Genomic DNA, 17,683 nt, shown 5'->3' on the forward strand with positions numbered 1-17,683 from the left:
ATTGCCTGCTTTGAATTTAAGCTAGGTGTTTAATTTTTAATCTTACCAATTCCATATCAAATTAACCTGAAAAAATGAATATATGTTCCTTGAATAATAATAGAAACAGCATAAACTCTAATGGCTTGTTTTAACTAGAAGTTAGTCTTAACAACTCTTATTATAAATATATTTCCCTGAGCAACTTACAAAGATACAGGAATTATTTTTCCTAAGACCCAAGGTTGCTACCACTACTTCCATTCTATGTTGACCATGCACCACCTTAGTATCCTTGCCCTTCAGTTGTTCGAAGTTTATACCTATCAGAACAGGTAACCTTGCTTGATTTACCTCCCCTACATGTTTGCTTGTTTGTTTGTTTTTTTTGTGAGATAATATGGAGTATAATATTCTCCTTCTTTCTCTGTTTATTCATAGTAGTTAATTCCCAGGAAATAACTTAGCAACTAGGTGAGAGGGAGAGGCCGGAAGGTTGAGGGTGCCATTTTAGTTTTCTGTTTTCGCTGTAACCAATCACCACATATTTAGTTATGAGGCAACACAAATTTATCATTATAGTTATGCAGGTTTGATGTCTGGTTAAAAATCTCAGTGGACTAAAATCAGTTGCAGCAGGCTGTGTGCCTTGATTAGAGGCTCTGAAAGAGGATCCATCTTTTGGGCACATGGATACATATGTAACAAACCTGCACATTGTGCACGTGTACCCTAAAACCTAAAGTATAATAATAAAATAAAATAAAAATAAAAAGAATAACTCTAATAAGGACATTACTACTAATTTATCAAGATATAATTACCATCATGGCAAATTACTTATTTTCTTTATACAATTCTAAAATACTATATTCTATGGAAGAAAATTTATCTTTCAAAATGTTGCTGTTTTATCTTTTGTAAACCCTAAAATATATTTTTTAAAAGAACTTTTAACCGTAGCTGCTAAGAGAAGCTTAAGTAATGAGTTTTCTTGTCTCTTTTTTATTCACATAAATGTGCTATATAGGGTACAATTTAATAAAAGGGAAATGATACTTGAGTTGCAGTTATGCAAATTAAATGTATTATTCTATAAAGGAAGAAATAGTTTTAGTGCCTCTAATTTAGAGAGAGACTTTACAATGTCAGCTGTAAATGTTCTAGACTCCCAAAAGATATATTGTGTGCCTTCCATTAGTGCTATCAGGAGTCAAATTATAAAACTTTAGTTTTGTGCTTCAAAAACGCATTTCCATTTAAGATTGTATTGTCTGATATTAAGAATATACTTTTGAAATAGAATTATTTCTGGCCATGAATTTAATGGTTTCTTCTGCAGATAAAGAACATCATGCTGAAGACTGCTCTATTTGTGTACACCCAAACTAGCATGTTCAATAATCTTAAAAAAACGAAAAGGGAAAATACTGTAGCTGAGTTATGGATATGAACCTATATAGACATTCAAGACATAGGGAACCTCCTGTAAACTCTATGGAGATAGAATGAAGTTTTATAGTTGAATATGCTATAATTTTTGGTTGCTATTTTATGTGTTTTATTGATAAAAGCCTAGAAAGCATATGTTTGTGAGATGATAGTATCAGTGACTAAAATAAAATAAACCCTTGTTTTGAAAGACACTAAATAAAGTTAAGTAAAAATCAACAGAAGTTGACTTCTCACCATAAAACAGTTAAAATTTACCTCACAGAGTTTGTTAACTTACCCTTGAGTGACTTCAATAACTCAAAAGCTAAGTCTCACCACCTCTACATGCTCCTGATACCCATCCAAAGAGCGTATCAATTTCATCAAGCTGCCTTGCCAAGTAAAATGCATTTTTTCATATACAATTGTAATGCGGTGTTGAATATGCATTATCTTTGCCATCTTTTTATATTTAAATGGTCAGAAATGTGAACATTGGGAGGACAGAGGTCTCTGCCCTTGCCTCTGGCAGTTGCTAGTACTGGAGACTTGCGCAAGTTGCTAGCCTTCTGATGCCTCTGCTTCCACATCTGTCATTATTAAAAAGTCTAGCACATATTTAATAATGTGCAGTGATATGTAAATGACTTGCTACAGATAACCTGCTTTAAAGAATACCTAGTTTATGATGTTACTTTATGATCACAATTATTATTGTCATCATTATTATTTAGACAAACTCTAAATTATATTCTCATACTTATCATCTTTTTATTATTAATATATTGTAAAGTAACTTATATGTATTAAATGTTAAAATATATTTAGTTAAAATATAAGAAACAATGTATTTTAAAAAGTAATGCACCAGAAACAAAAAGTCATTCTTTAATGTTAAAATACCTTGTTTAGAAATGTAAGAATCTTTACAACAGCATGATCAGCAAATGAAATAAATTTAAATTGGGACAACTTTAGAGAATATTGCATACATGTATATGCATATGTTTTTGTATATTTAAAATAATATCTAAATGTTTTACTTTAAATATTCCATATAATCTAATATTAAAAATTAATATTTATAATTCTCATTCACCTATTTCCTAAAGTTTGGATTTCCCCAATATATGTCCTTTATGTTTTCACATTCTGAATTATGATACTCTTATTTTGGAGCTTACAACTTTCATTACTTCAAAAAATGTACCAAAACATATGACATCTTAATGGTTCTGTAGTCCTGACTACTTGAGTTATAATTATCTGTATGTTGAATATTTAAACATGCAAGCCATGACCTTGATATTAACCTACCCTAAATCAAACATATGATACTCCTTTCCTCTTCTGCCTTCACCAATACCATTATATCATCAACTACTGATTCCCAACATCCTAGAGTTATATTTGATTTCTTCTTCTTCCTTGCTGAAAATTTGAATCACTTCCCATATACTGTAAAATCTTTATAATGTTTATTATTCTTACTTTTAATTTCATACTTATTATCTGTATTTTCATGTGAAAATACTGCATTAATTACTCATTCTTTATTCTTTATTGTTTTCTGCATTTATTTTTATTTTATTATTTCTGCTTTATTTTTCTGCATTTCAATTTTCACTTCATAGCTTTGCAAAAATAACCTTCTTTAAATACACATTTTTTCATATCATTTCCATTTTTAAAGGATTTTGATAGCTCTAAAGTGTTAACAGTACACAGTACAGGGTCCTAGTCACGTCAACAGTTCCTTTTTTTTTTTTTTTTTTCGAGACAAAAACTCTGTCATCCAGGCTGGAGTACAGTGGTACAATCTCAGCTCACTGCAACCTCCGCCTACCAGGTTCAAGAGATTCTTCCGCCTCAGCCCTGCAAGTAGCTGGGATTACAGGCGCGTGCCACCACGCCCGGCTAATTTTTGTATTTTTAGTAGAGACGGGGTTTCACCATGTTGGCCAGGCTGGTCTCAAACTCCTGACCTCAGGTGATCCACCCCCTTTGGCCTCCCAAAGTGCTGGGATTACAGGTGTGAGCCACCACGGCCGGCCAGCCTGTTCCAAAGGTTCTAAGAATCCCTGGACAAGCTTTGTATCACTGAAACTTTGCACATACATCTTATGTGTTTTTGTAATTTCTTTCATCCTATCCACTTACAAACTCATCCTCATTCCTCGTCAACTTATTGATTTATTTAGTAATAATTTATGGAGTTTTCCAGCCTCTTAGATAACTTTCTTCTCTCCTGACCCACAAAGTACATGGCTGCCTTGGGGCATTGCACATGCTGTTCCACTTGTCTGAGATATCCACATGGAATCCCCTTCACGCCATTCACACCTCTGATTAACTAGCACTTCATCACGGAGAACTTCTCTATCCTGCTCCTACGCCTGTCCTCTCCATGTAAAACAGAATCTTCCTACTCCAACATTTTATATCTAATTATCATGTTATAGTTTTCTTCATAAGACCTGTCTTTATTTTTTTTTTCTTACCATCCGCATGGATACCAGGGATACAGGACTTTTCAACATCTAACATTATATAATCTCTTTATTTGATAAAGTCTATTGTCAGTCTCTTCCTCTAAAGTATAAGCTCCTAGAGATAGGAACTTGGTCTGTTTGGTCCCTGATACATCCTCAGTGCTGTAGACATGTTTTCAAATATCTTTAATGTTCAATAAATACTTGTTGCATGCAGTAATAATGTTCCAATATCGATGGCAGTATTATAGGAAATAAGACGTGAGGTGAATGCTTAATAGGGAAGTTTCAGTAAAACGTCTTTTACCTTCAGTTCTGGAAATGTACACCCACAGAATCACATAGATTTTACTCTAAAAGTTTATGTTGCCTCTATGCAGCTTTACAATGATCAGGCATGGTTGAAAGATGGGACCTTTCCATTGGCACTTTTTTCAACAATAAAAACAAAGTGTGTCATTTAGTCTGGATGGCCTTAAATTCGTATTTTAGGACTGCAGTATCTCATTCAAGTCTCTCCAAATGGTCTTTTTTTATGATCTGTGTTATGCAGGTGTCACCAACTATAACAGTTCATCAATTCAATTATACTAAAATCCTTCCAGTATGATCCAAAAGTTTGACTTTCTAATTAGCGACGCTGTAGTTTTCTGTCTTTCTAATATGGATTGGTATTCTCTTTGGCAGCCACACTCTCTCTGCCCCAGTTGGTGTTCTAGACTATGACAGTACAAATAAGTTTAAATTCTCCTTGACATGAAATAGGACACTTCCTACTTGGAGTCCAACCAGATAACAGATTTACACATTTTCTGTGACTCTTCCACTCTAAAGACACACATAAAGGTGTTTCTTGGCAGTAGTAGGTAATTTCTTTTTTTATTCAAATTATGTTCAGTCATATATAGTGATATCTAAGCTTGATGGCGCATGAGAAAGCTTACTAGGAGATTTTTACAAACAGCAATTTACAGACCCATGTAGACCTACTAAATTAGAATCTCAATGGTAGTGCCTAGTAATTTTATAATAAGACAAAAAAAAACACCGATAAGCTGTTTTAACCAATTTTTGCATCAGATTCAGAAACCAATGATCTTCTATTACCATGCACAATAGGCCACATGTAGTTCAGCACCTGTGTTTATTTTGGTTTCTTTTCTAATAAAGTGTATGCATCATTTTATTTACAAAACATCTGCATTTATGCATTGTCCATGGCTTCCTTTGTTCTAAAAATGCAGAGTGAAGTAGTTGCAACACTGCAGGGAGAGCAAGACTGAAATATTTGCTCTGTAGCCCTTTACAGAAAAGTTTGTCTTCTCACTAAGACACTTCTAGAAAAGTTTGCTGAAAAGAGACTCTCCACTCCTTAACAAGACTTACGGGCCAGATGTTGTTATAATTATTTTCCCACCCACTTCACTTTCTCTCTAGGGAAGTATTTCCAAATTGGCATTGTTTGTTATAAAACAATGCATGAGCAGAAGATCCATTCAAAATACAAGATAAATCAATGGATTTTAAAGTAGTGGAGGACAAAATTTATTGATATACCTTTCATTTCTAATGTGCAACTAACTATTAAGAAACTACCACCCTTAAGTTTTGATATAGTATCACAGAATAATATTTACTATTATCTGAAAATCTATTAAAATACTTCTCTCTTTGCAACTCTCTTCTGAGTGTGGTCAGATTTTACTCGTATACTTCCAAAATCAATGTATTTCCACAGATTGAATACAGCAGCACACATAAAGTGCCAGCTATTTTCTATTAAACCAGATCTTAAGTAAAGACAGAAAAATATAAAAATGTAAAAAGTGCCAGCTATTTTCTATTAAACCAGATCTGAAGATGTAAAAATATAAAAATGTAAAGCTGTAAAATCTTTTTTCTCACTATTTTTGGTTTTTTAAAAATATAGTTATATAGTATATATATATATGTGTGTTTGTATCTAATATATGTGTATGTATATATATACTTTGTGTGTATTTATGTATAATATACATCTCTATATATGGATATTAGATATCGATCTCTTTGTGTGTATTTGCATTTGCCCAACAGTTATTTCTATCTCATTGTTCCTATCTTCTCTTATATTTCTGAGGATATGAATATCTTGTCTCTCTAGTTTTACTTTTATTTATAGTTTTTCTTTAAATATTTATTTTTTCTTTTGATTCCCTTTATGTTATCAGCCTTCCTCAGATGTATACTGGCACTTGCTTTTCTGTTTATATTTACAATGGGGCTTTAAAAGTTTGATTTGAGTATCTCAACTGATTGGCAATATTGGTCTGATGCATGTTGAGTGGTTGGCTGGGTCACTTGGTTACAGAACTCCTATGCCAATTTCTGTAGTCTTGTTTGCCAGTATTTTGGAAGCTCGTTAAAGTCAACTCAGAATTCCAGAATTTGGTATGTAAGAGTTGACTCAATTTCTGTAATTTTTGTTTGTCACCCTCATCTTCAACTTTGCTTTGCTTCAGAGAGTTTTTGTTTATCCTCTACAAAAAACAGACCTCCTGATTTTTGCTGTAGTAAGGAAGGAGCACAGAGGAGATGGAGATTGAATCTGGGGATTTATAAATTTCAAAATTCCTCTTTATTTTCTGCATAACAACTCAAAGCTTCCTTTTGTTTTTGATCTTTTTGTTTACTGACTTCAATTTTATCTCCTGAACCTCCCACCCAATACAGCATAATAACTGAATTATAATTCAATTGCCTAATACATAGGCCCTTTTTAAAATGTTCAATAAATGTGAGCTGCAGATAACAATCTTGACCAGAACCAAATCATGAAATCTGCCTTGTATCCCTGAGGCCTACTGCCCTCATATCTAAGTCCTTTCCCACGAAGAAATCAACATGGGTAGTAACAAAATTCCCCATGACAACAGAGAAAATTAGGTTATTATGAATCCAGAGAAACAGCAGTAAATATATTTATGAGGATAATTATATGACAATAAATTAAGAATAATTTCCTTTCTGCCTCTGGACAATTGGTGTCTAACATTTCACATAAGCATAGGTTTATGTAATCATTTTAATTAATTTAAATCTTGTCTCTCCTGTGGCTTCATTATGAAAGAAAGCTAATTTTATGCTTAACAATATGTTCCAGTGCTCACCACTGATTTTTCCTAAAAAAATAGTAGAAAGAAGAAACATTTTGTACATCCATGTCTCTATACGCTAATGTATTGCCAAATATAATGCCTCTGAAATTTAATGATTCATATTACTGAAGGGTGTTTTTTCTTAGGGTAACAATGGTCTGAATTTTGACAGTGACCTATACATATAAGCTATCAAGGCTTTTTGTTTGTTTTGCCATTCAGGAAAAAGAGAAAGTAAAGATGGCAAATGATTATAGAGCAATAAATGTTTTTCTTCGTTTTTGGCTGAAAATAATTACTTCTTTCTCAAATTGTGAAGGTTATAAAAACAGCCCTTGAAACGTGTTATCAGAAGAAATTGTGCTTCTGAGTACAAGAACTTACTAAACCTCTGACTAGAAGTTATGTTGTTGGGGACCTGGGATGATCTACATTTTCAATTAGCTAAAGACAGGTAATCTTTCAATTAACTGATAGATAATCAGATATTCATTCTTCCTACAGAGATCCAAGCACAATACAAAGGACTCGTGAGGGGAGTTGTCAGTCTCACACACTGTAACCAACTTTTTTTAATCCTGCTGTCCAATATAATTCATGAATATGTAGAAGAAAAATACTACTGTTGATTGAAAAGCAACTGATATAAACATCCAGACAACAGAAGCTGGAGCAAAAATAGAAATGTATATACATGTAGCTTAGAAATGCCACTTTTGTAAAATGCTGAGTGAATTTGGAAAGTCCCTGCAGCTCACATGCATTAAGAAATACTTTCTATTAAGAAGAAGAGGCCTAGAAGAGTGAAATGGACATGAAACCCCAGTGAAACCAATCCTGACCACACTAAAACTGCCATGAGCAGCTGTCATTTGCGCACACAATTTGCCAGCCCTCCGTGAAAGCTGAATAGTGATTTACCCAGAATCACATTTTGGCAAACTTTTATAAATAATTATCTGTTATTTATTGTTTTCTATAATGTATCACCAAATTATATCATTTTGTATATGCTTCATCTTTTGGATTAAAGAGATGTATTGGGGTTACTAAAGCAGACACAATCATACGCTCTGAAGTGACTTGTATTTAGGTACATTTGCTTCTTCTCTAAGATTGTGCTAGATGCTCCTATTTCAAACAACTGCTTAGAGAAAAGTGCATGAGATATACTCCTTGACATCTGTGTTGGAACTATCTCATAACCTTATCTGCTTGAATGTAGTGCATCTATTTCCACAATCTCTTTCTTTTTCTCTCTCTCTCTCTCTCTGTCATCAAATACTAGGCATGTATAACTATCTCTTTAAGACAGAGTAAACAGAAAATTTTTTGAATACACTATCAAAGATGTTCAAACATTTTAAACACATGTATTTTTCCCTTTCAGTTACTTTAAATATTAAATAATCTTTGCTTTCATTCAGTATCATTATTGTAAAGTCAAAATTAAAACGTTCTTAATTCATAATTGGTATCTGGAAGGTTTTATAAATTAATTTAAATGCTAAGATTCTTAAAAAGGTCACTGTTGTGCCATTGTAGGATCTCGTTATCTATCTTAGTTTGTATTCTATATGGCTTTTATGTTTCAATTCTTCCATCTGTTTTTATTAATAATTCATTTGTTCCTTCAAATACTTCTGAATTTTGCACTCCTTTTGGGATTCCAATTTTATGATCAGGAAATACTCTCGTCCTCATCATATAAATGCTGTCTCTTCTAATTCTGACCGCATGTTTTTGAACTTTGCATATATTTCCTGTCATTATAACTTTATGACATGTGGTGAAGTTTCTCAATCTTACCTTTCAGTTCAATTATTTGCTCATTGGCCAGGCACGGTGGCTCATGCCTATAATCCCAGCACTCTGGGAGGCCGAGGCAGGCGGATCACAAGGTCAGGAGATCGAGACCGTCCTGGCTAACACGGTGAAACCCAGTCTCTACTAAAAATACAAAAAATTAGCTGGGCGTGGTGGCAGGTGCCTGTAGTCACGGCTACTCGGGAGGCTGAGGCAGGAGAATGCCATGAACCCAGGAGGCGGAGGTTGCAGTGAGCCGAGATTGTACCACTGTGCTCCAGCCTGGGTGACAGTGCGAGACTCCGTCTCAAAACAAAAAACAAAAAACAAACAAACAAAAATTGTTTGCTCATTAACTCTATCCATTTGATATTTAATTCATCTGCAGAGTTTTTATTTCAACTATTATGTTGTTCAGACCTGGAATTTCTGTTTCATTATTTTATCAGGTTATTCCTGCTTATTTACAATATTACTCTATGACTTTTTGAGGGTGTTTATCATGCTTACATAACACATGATCTCTGTGTTACATTATTTTCTGTACTTTTCTGTTATAGATTTCGTAGTGCATTTATTTTTCTTTAAGACCACTGTAGTCTTCAGAAGACAAGCATGATTTTTTTATGAGCTCAAATTCCCCTGAGATTATCAGGTAGTTTGATGATAGGTAAAATACATCAATGGGAAAGATCAAAACTAAGCCCTAATCACTCTTGATTCTTTAATGGACAGGTGAGAAAGTCCTCCAGGGCAAGGAATTACCAACAACATTGTGATGTTAATTTTCTATGTCAACTTGGTTAGGCCATGGCATCCAGCTTTTGGTCAGACACTAGTCTAGATATTCTTGTGAAAGTACTTCTTAGATGTGATTAATGTTTATATCAGCAGACTTTGAGTAGATTGTCCATAACGGGGTTAAAACCTCATCCAATCAGTTGAAGACCTATATGGATAAAGATTAAGTTCATCCAAAGAAGAAGAAAGTGACTGTAGACTACCTTTGAACTTGAGCTGCAAGTCAACTCTTCCTTGGGCCTCTAGCTTGCTGGTTTGCCCTGACCTGCAGTTTCACACTTGCCAGCCTCCACAATCGTGTGAGCCAGTTGTTTAAACTCCCTCTCTTTTAATAGATGATAGATAATATATGATAGATAGATACATAGATACACAGATAGAAGATAAACAGATATAGATATAAACTAATACATACAAATCTGTATTTATAGATTTATGTAAGTATGTATGCATACACTATTGGTTCTAGCCTGAGACTGACTCCTAATGTTTGTCTCTTTCTCTATTATTGGTCGCTGTATTACAGAGATACTCCCTAAATAGTCACAGTTCTTTCTTAAAATGTTTTCTTCTTTGTGGAGATAACCTATCATTCAGATTTTGAAGTTGACTGAAGAGGAGAACAATCTCACATCATTCATCAATACTTCTTGTCCCTGTTTTGACCTACATTGACAACACAGCTTAGTATGTTCTGTAAATTAGGTGTATTAAATGCATTTTGACATGATATGATAGTCTGATTTGTAACTCCGTGGTAAGTCAAGGAGCATCTGTATTTGCAAGTTATCCTTATCATGCAAACACTCATGTACACACACATATACACACATACAACCCTTTATAATAATTTTGTAATGATACATTATTGTAAATGCTGTTACATATAACAAATTAAAGTGTTTATATGAAATTTTATGTTTAAAATAAAATTTGATTGGAGGTATTCAAAGCCAATACACAAAACATACTTACAATATGTAAATATGAATAAGGTAGTCGGCTAACTGCTTCCTGATGAGGTCACTAGATTTCCTTATCTCACATCATAGAAAATAAATAACAAATTGATTAAACTTTTAAATAAAAATGTTAATACATAAGAAAATATCTGTGAATAAAAGGATTCTGTGTAAAGATATGTTTTTTCTATTAGTGAAAAAGGAAAGTAATAATGAAAGCCAATAATAATAAAAAAAGAGCATGGATAACTAAATATAACATTGAAAATAATGTAAGAATATAATTAAGTAAATACAATTAATTAGCATTAAGTTAGGTTAAAAATGAATGCAAATCCAATCAAAAAAGTACTAATATAATTAGTAAGTAAAATCTACCTAACTTGTAATTTTATGAAGGCTGTTTGTTTTTGTTTTTATAATTTTCAAAATGTGCAAGCAGGTCACTCCTTTTTCTTGTCACATTAGAAAATATTGGGAGAAATTATAGTAAACAAAACTTAAGTAACAGTGAGATAAACACTTTATTTTTACTTCTGATTGATAAAGTTTATTTAACTATAAAATTACAAATAGACATTTGCCTGCTTAATATATGCCAAGCATATATGCTAGTTGTTATTATGATACAATAATTACTTTATTCAATATCACAGCAATCTTATATGGAGTTTTTGCTTTTATTTTAAAGCAGATGAAATGGAGGAAGAAAGACTTTATGTACCTATTTCAAGTCTTAGTAAGATCCAGAAAAGGCACATGAGTCTGCTCATAGATAAAACCAGAGATCACGGTTTTGAGAGGCCTGTGTGGCTTCAGGATGTGTGTGGTGTGTGTTTACGGTGAACTAAGTAAATAAACCTTGCACTAAATATTTGTAATCTGTTATAGAAATGTGATGAGTAAGTTTAGATCTCTTGCACATAATAATAAAATATGATGCGTATGTCTTTTTTAAATGTAAGATTACTAAATAATTTATTTTTATTTTATTTCATGGAAAGATTGGCATGAGTAGTTTGAAAAGAATGGTCCTTCAACGTAGAGTATTTAAGAAGCACTGGTCTAAACTACTCTGCTCTATAACCTTTGTATATGGCAAAATTGTATTTGTTTTTATCATAATTTTGGACATACATTTACCATACATTTACAAAACTATTGTAATTTTTACATCTATTTTCCACTGACTTTTATCCTCAGTAAATGATTTTGTTTCCTACCCAAATGTGAGATAAACATATAAACATACTTTTTTTCATTTTTATTATATTGTTTATCTGAAATTAAATTCAAAATTTAAATATATTTTGATAAAGATTGTGAATATATAATAACCTCCGCTGAAGCATTAAAAAATGGTCTCAACACTAGAATTTCAGTAGGTTCCATTCATATATATTATGTACATTCATATATGTTGATCAAATTTTAGAACGTTTGAAATATTTCTTAAAAAGAAATAAATATATTTAAATTCTTAGGTTTTTCTTCTTAAACTATGAGTAATAGGGAAAGACTTACTTATCAATTGTAAATAGACACTATAAAGAGTCAATATATACTTCTAGCTTAAGAACTAATAAAATAACCCATAAACAATATAGGAAATATAAGTATATATATATATATGTATATACCTATGTAATATGTAATAAATATGTTTGTATGATCTATCTATAGATGTATATTTATATATGTGTCTGTGTAATTTGGAAATGAATAAGCTAGGTATTCATCATTTGTTATAATATTGATAGCCAATGTCTTAGCACCATTTGCTGAGAAGTTTCCTTCCTCACTTCTCTGTGACAGTTGCTGTGCCACACGTTTCAATGTATGCCTGTGTCTGTAGCTGACCCCTCTATTCTCTTCAGTTACACTCCTTTTTGGTCACTGTAAGAACACCACACGGCTTTAATTGCAATTTCTGTATAGCATCTTTTGCTATTCAACAGGGCAAGACCACAAGCTGTGCACTCATTATCATTATTATTATTTTGTCTGAATCATCTTTATATACAGTTACCTATTAAGTTAAAAATAAAATTTTTGAATTTTAGTAGAAATTATGGCAATTAATCCTTTGGAAAACTTCTTGAATAACTAACATTTTTATAGTGAAAGTCTTTCTTCAAAAAGTAATGAACTATTTGTGAATTAATTTGACTTTTTCATTTGCCATTAATAAATACATATAATATATTCCAAAGTGAATGAGTCGTCTTACATTACATGTAGTATACTTATTACATTATGCCACTATTTAAAATGTTATCTCCTCTTATTTTCAATTACATTTTCTGACTGATTTTCCCCAATGTTTAACAATTCAAAGAAGTTCTAATATTAATCTTCTATCTGGAAAGAAATTATAAGCATTGTTAAATTAATGCTAATGATTACTGTATGGATAATCTCTGGTTTTGAATATATACAATGAAATCATCTTCTAAGAGTGACAATTTTATCTTTCCTTTAGAATCCTCATATGTGATTAGTTTACAGATTTTTATTCTATTAGAAGCTATAGTGAAGGCTCTATACAATAATGTGGGATAGAAGTTGTAATAGTAGGTATTATTGTTTGTTCATGTTGTGAAAAGTTCATTAATTCCTGCTTTCATTTTTCATAGATGTTTCTTCTAATAATATATTATGCTTTTCTCTTTAGAAATTGTATTCATTTAAACGTTTAGCTCATAAATTTCTCTTCTTTGTCTTTTTATTTACATAGACACAAAGGTACAGTGGTCAATTTACGCATGGGTAACAGGAGTCTTAACTAGTACTTAACATTAATAGTGGTTTTAAAATGACACAAGAAAAGAGTTATAACGTAAACCAAATCAATGTTTGTGGGGCTACTAATATATTTGATATGTTTTGGTTTTGGAATTACTGAAGATTAATTGCTTGTGGTTCAAAGTGCCACAAATCTTGCACATCATATAAGCTTGTTCTAGCCATGTTTCTATGTTACGTAAATGGACATTGACGTACAACAAAAAAATCTTGCTATATCCTGCTAAAAGCGTTACTAGATTTGTAGTTAATACAAGACGATCTTTCTAGTCTCCATTTATATTTTAGGTAGTAAATCTTATCTGTTGGTATTTTGAAAAGTCTGGTTTAATACAGAACTGCCTCAGATATCCTAGAGGAGGGAGATTTAGGTAAAAATTCTCTGTTAACATATTTATTTTCAAATACATATACATTTGAGTATACACATTTTTCTCTAAATACCACTGTTGGTCCCCAGAATTTTCTTGTCTAGTATTGTTTTAGTACACAATTGTGAACACATCATCCTTAGTGTTAATTTTTCTGTTTCTTGGAATCTTATTGAGGTCATCCATATTTGTGCATATTTCGTACATTGATTATACTGGTGATTTAAAAAATGGAACAAAGTTTGTTATGCAGTTATTATGTTAAACATGAAAAATTATGCTTCCAATTTTTCAAATTGTTTTTTCTATACAATCTGACAAAAGGTTAAAGTGGTATTTCAGTGTCTTCGACCTCTCTTTATTATCTGTTACAAGTTACTTCCTACATTTCAATGCATGTAAACTTGGCATTTACAGTTTATTATTGACATACTCATTTTATCAATAAGAGATGGTTTATATGTTTCATTAGATTATATTATTCTATCTGATGTTAATATTGACATTTCTTCATTTGAATGACTCTGTACAATATTTGCCTGATAAATTTCAACCCATTTGATACATGATTTCCTTTGATATTTTTTATTTTACTATTTACTTTTGGGCTTTCATTTCATGAGGGTAGGTGAATCATCTGTTTATCTCTATCTCTTTCAGGTATATATAGAGTATATAATCTATGTTAGATATATACCTAGTATGATGAATAAAGATAATATATAAAATGTAATATAGATCGTACAGGTATATAAATCTCTAATAATATGTATCCTTGTATATTAGATATATACATAAATCTCTGTATATTAAATAGACAATACATATTATTGATTAAATGATTATAGCATTGGCATATATGAAATATGACAATAACGCAATACATTTTTTCACCAAATGAGATAAATAGTTATTGCATGACACTAGGCAGACAAACACCTTCCCACGTCAGGTACACACCAAAATGTAAAATACTTTGGGATTAATTATGAAGAAAAATAAAGTGGCTGTTGTATGCATGCATATAATACAAATGGTATTTCTTTCACTGTGCCAAAATCAACCTATAGGTAAAATTTAGATACTTTTAATAGAAAAACCCAATAAAAACCATTTTCCTTAACCATGCAAATATAAAAATAATAGGTGACAAAATTTGATATTTAGAAGTTAAAGGACATGATATAAAACATTAAGTGTATTAGTATTTTCATCTCACAATGTTGGACTTAAACACATCATCTAAATTTTATATAAGTCACATAGATTTTTAAAGTATTTAAAATTTAATCATTAACTAAAGAGTTTTCAGAAAAAGAAGAGTTACTCTTTTATTTTTCAGGCAAAGAAATCGTTTTTGTTTATCTATCTTTAAAAAAATTGTGTATAGATAGATCCACAGAGAGAAAGAGGGAGGATGTTGGGATAGGCGATTAGTCAGTGCCCAGAATTTAAATCATGCTATAATCAGTTACCTTTTCCTATGAAACAACTAACCACTGAGACTTAAGGACATTCACACTAAATATTTATCACACATCTTTGGATTTTATTTGATAAAGCAGGGCTCTGTGAATAATTACTAATCTCTGCAGCTTACGGATCTTTGAGTTGGGTAACATAGGGTGATTTTGGGAGACAATTCAGGTTTAACTGTCTCTTATCCTGGAATCATTCTGTAAGAGCTGGTATACCCTCTGCATTGAAACCTACAAAACTCAAAGCTGATTTTACAATGTATAAATTTCTTAAGCCTCGTCAAATTGGGCACTTAAATGGGATACTTTTATGATCTGAAAATTATACCTTAATAAGGCTATCAAAAAGTACATCTACAGGCCGGGCGCGGTGGCTCACGCTTGTAATCCCAGCACTTTGGGAGGCCGAGGCGGGCGGATCAGAAGGTCAGGAGATCGAGACCACGGTGAAACCCCGTCTCTACTAAAAAAATACAAAAAAAAAAAAATTAGCCGGGCGTGGTGGTGGGCGCCTGTAGTCCCAGCTACTCGGAGAGGCTGAGGCAGGAGAATGGCGTTTACCTGGGAGGCGGAGCTTGCAGTGAGCCGAGATTGTGCCACTGCACTCCAGCCTGGGCGACAGAGCGAGACTCCGTCTCAAAAAAAAAAAAAAAAAAAAAAGTACATCTACAAAAGGAAGATATCAGTGATCATACACAATAGCATTGAATTTAATGATGCATATTAGTAAACTACTTTGAAGCAGATTGTTACTTCATCCTATGTAGTTCCTCCTTGCAGAAACATTGGTGAGATTGACATTGTTAGTGGTTTTGTGTGGAAAAAAATGTGCCTTTTTAGGCACAAGCCTGGTCAGGATCTCTGATCATCAGGAGAGAGATAATGAGGTAGACAGATAATTAATACACACACACACACACACACACACACACACACACAGGAGGAGATGATATCAGTGTCTGGTTTTAATCCACGCAGTGATGCAATCCTGAAATATCCACACAAATACTTAGAAAAAAGATATTAATACACTTAGCTCTTCCTCTCATATCTGGCTGTGTTGAAAGAAGAAAACTCCAGAGTTGTTTTCTCTGGAAAGATAAGATAGGACTCTTGGTGATTTATAAGCTCAACCTAAAATACTTCACTTGGGCATCAGAGTAAAGGAGGCAAAACACTTCCTAATCACTATTTTCAGATAGTCAACTATAGCTATCACTCAGGGCACAATTTGAAGACTATTTTATGATTCTGCAAACTACATTGCCATTCCGGTACAAATTTCATAGGTATATAATGGCAACCACGTGTACCCTGATTCCATCAGCTTTGGCCATGTTGTGACCACTGTTCTGCAGGATGTTATAAGCTGGTCTGGGATAGCAACTCAGTATAAAATAGTATTCCTGAAACGTCATCAGCATGTCTCCATCATGGTCAATCAAATAAAGATGTTAGAGGAAGCTTTATTTTAGAATCCTGGATCTGACTTGAAAATTGCATGAGGAAAAATAAAGCTGTAATTGAACGGAGTAGTTGAATAACAATAGCAAGGGAATCTCATTCTCACTAACCTTCTAAGAACCAGCTTCTCCTCTCACCCAGGCAATGCCAGGGGGTATTCCAACCATTGCAGAAACTGATGTTTCTGTGATAGAGTTGACTAAGAGTCTGTGGATAGAAATTGTAGAAAACAAAAGTAAAAGAGTGAAATTGGCCAGGAGCTGAGGCTCATGCCTGTAATCCCAGCACTTTGGGAGGCCGAGGTCGGAGGCGGATCACAAGGGCAGGAGTTCGAGATCAGCCTGACCAACATGGTGAAACCCCGTCTCTACTGAAAATACAAAAAATTAGCTGGGTGTGGTGGCGCACACCTGTAATCTCAGCTACTCGGGATGCTGAGGCAGGAGAATTGCTTGAACCCGGGAGGCATGGAGGTTTCAGTGAGCTGAGATTGTGCCACTGCACTCCAGGCTGGGGGACAGAGCAAGACTCTGTCTCAAAAAAAAAAAAAAAAAAAAGATATCATGTAAAAAATGTTACATTTATGTTTTAAATAGATGCTACTCAACTTCATGGCCTTTAAAATTTCCTCCCAGTCTCCCATGATACCAGGTATCATGATTAAAAAGGAAATTTTCATTACATGTTGTGTGGTAGTTTATGTTTACATAAATATTTAGAATACATTATGTCATCTTTTTACAGGGAAGGGGCAGAGGAATAGTATTAGGTAAAACACTTAGAACTCTTATCTGTAAAGTTCTTTACCATAATTCTGGGATATGTTTAAACCGTCAAAATCAGATGGAACCCAGAATTTACTGACAAATAGGTTCTAGTAACTACTTCAGTCACTGGAGATGTGTAGTAAATAGGAAAAATACCATTTCTATCATAGAGAAGTGGAGAAGGATG

Source organism: Symphalangus syndactylus, chromosome 16 (assembly GCF_028878055.3).
Source record: "Symphalangus syndactylus isolate Jambi chromosome 16, NHGRI_mSymSyn1-v2.1_pri, whole genome shotgun sequence".
In the NCBI taxonomy this organism is placed as follows: domain Eukaryota; kingdom Metazoa; phylum Chordata; class Mammalia; order Primates; family Hylobatidae; genus Symphalangus; species Symphalangus syndactylus.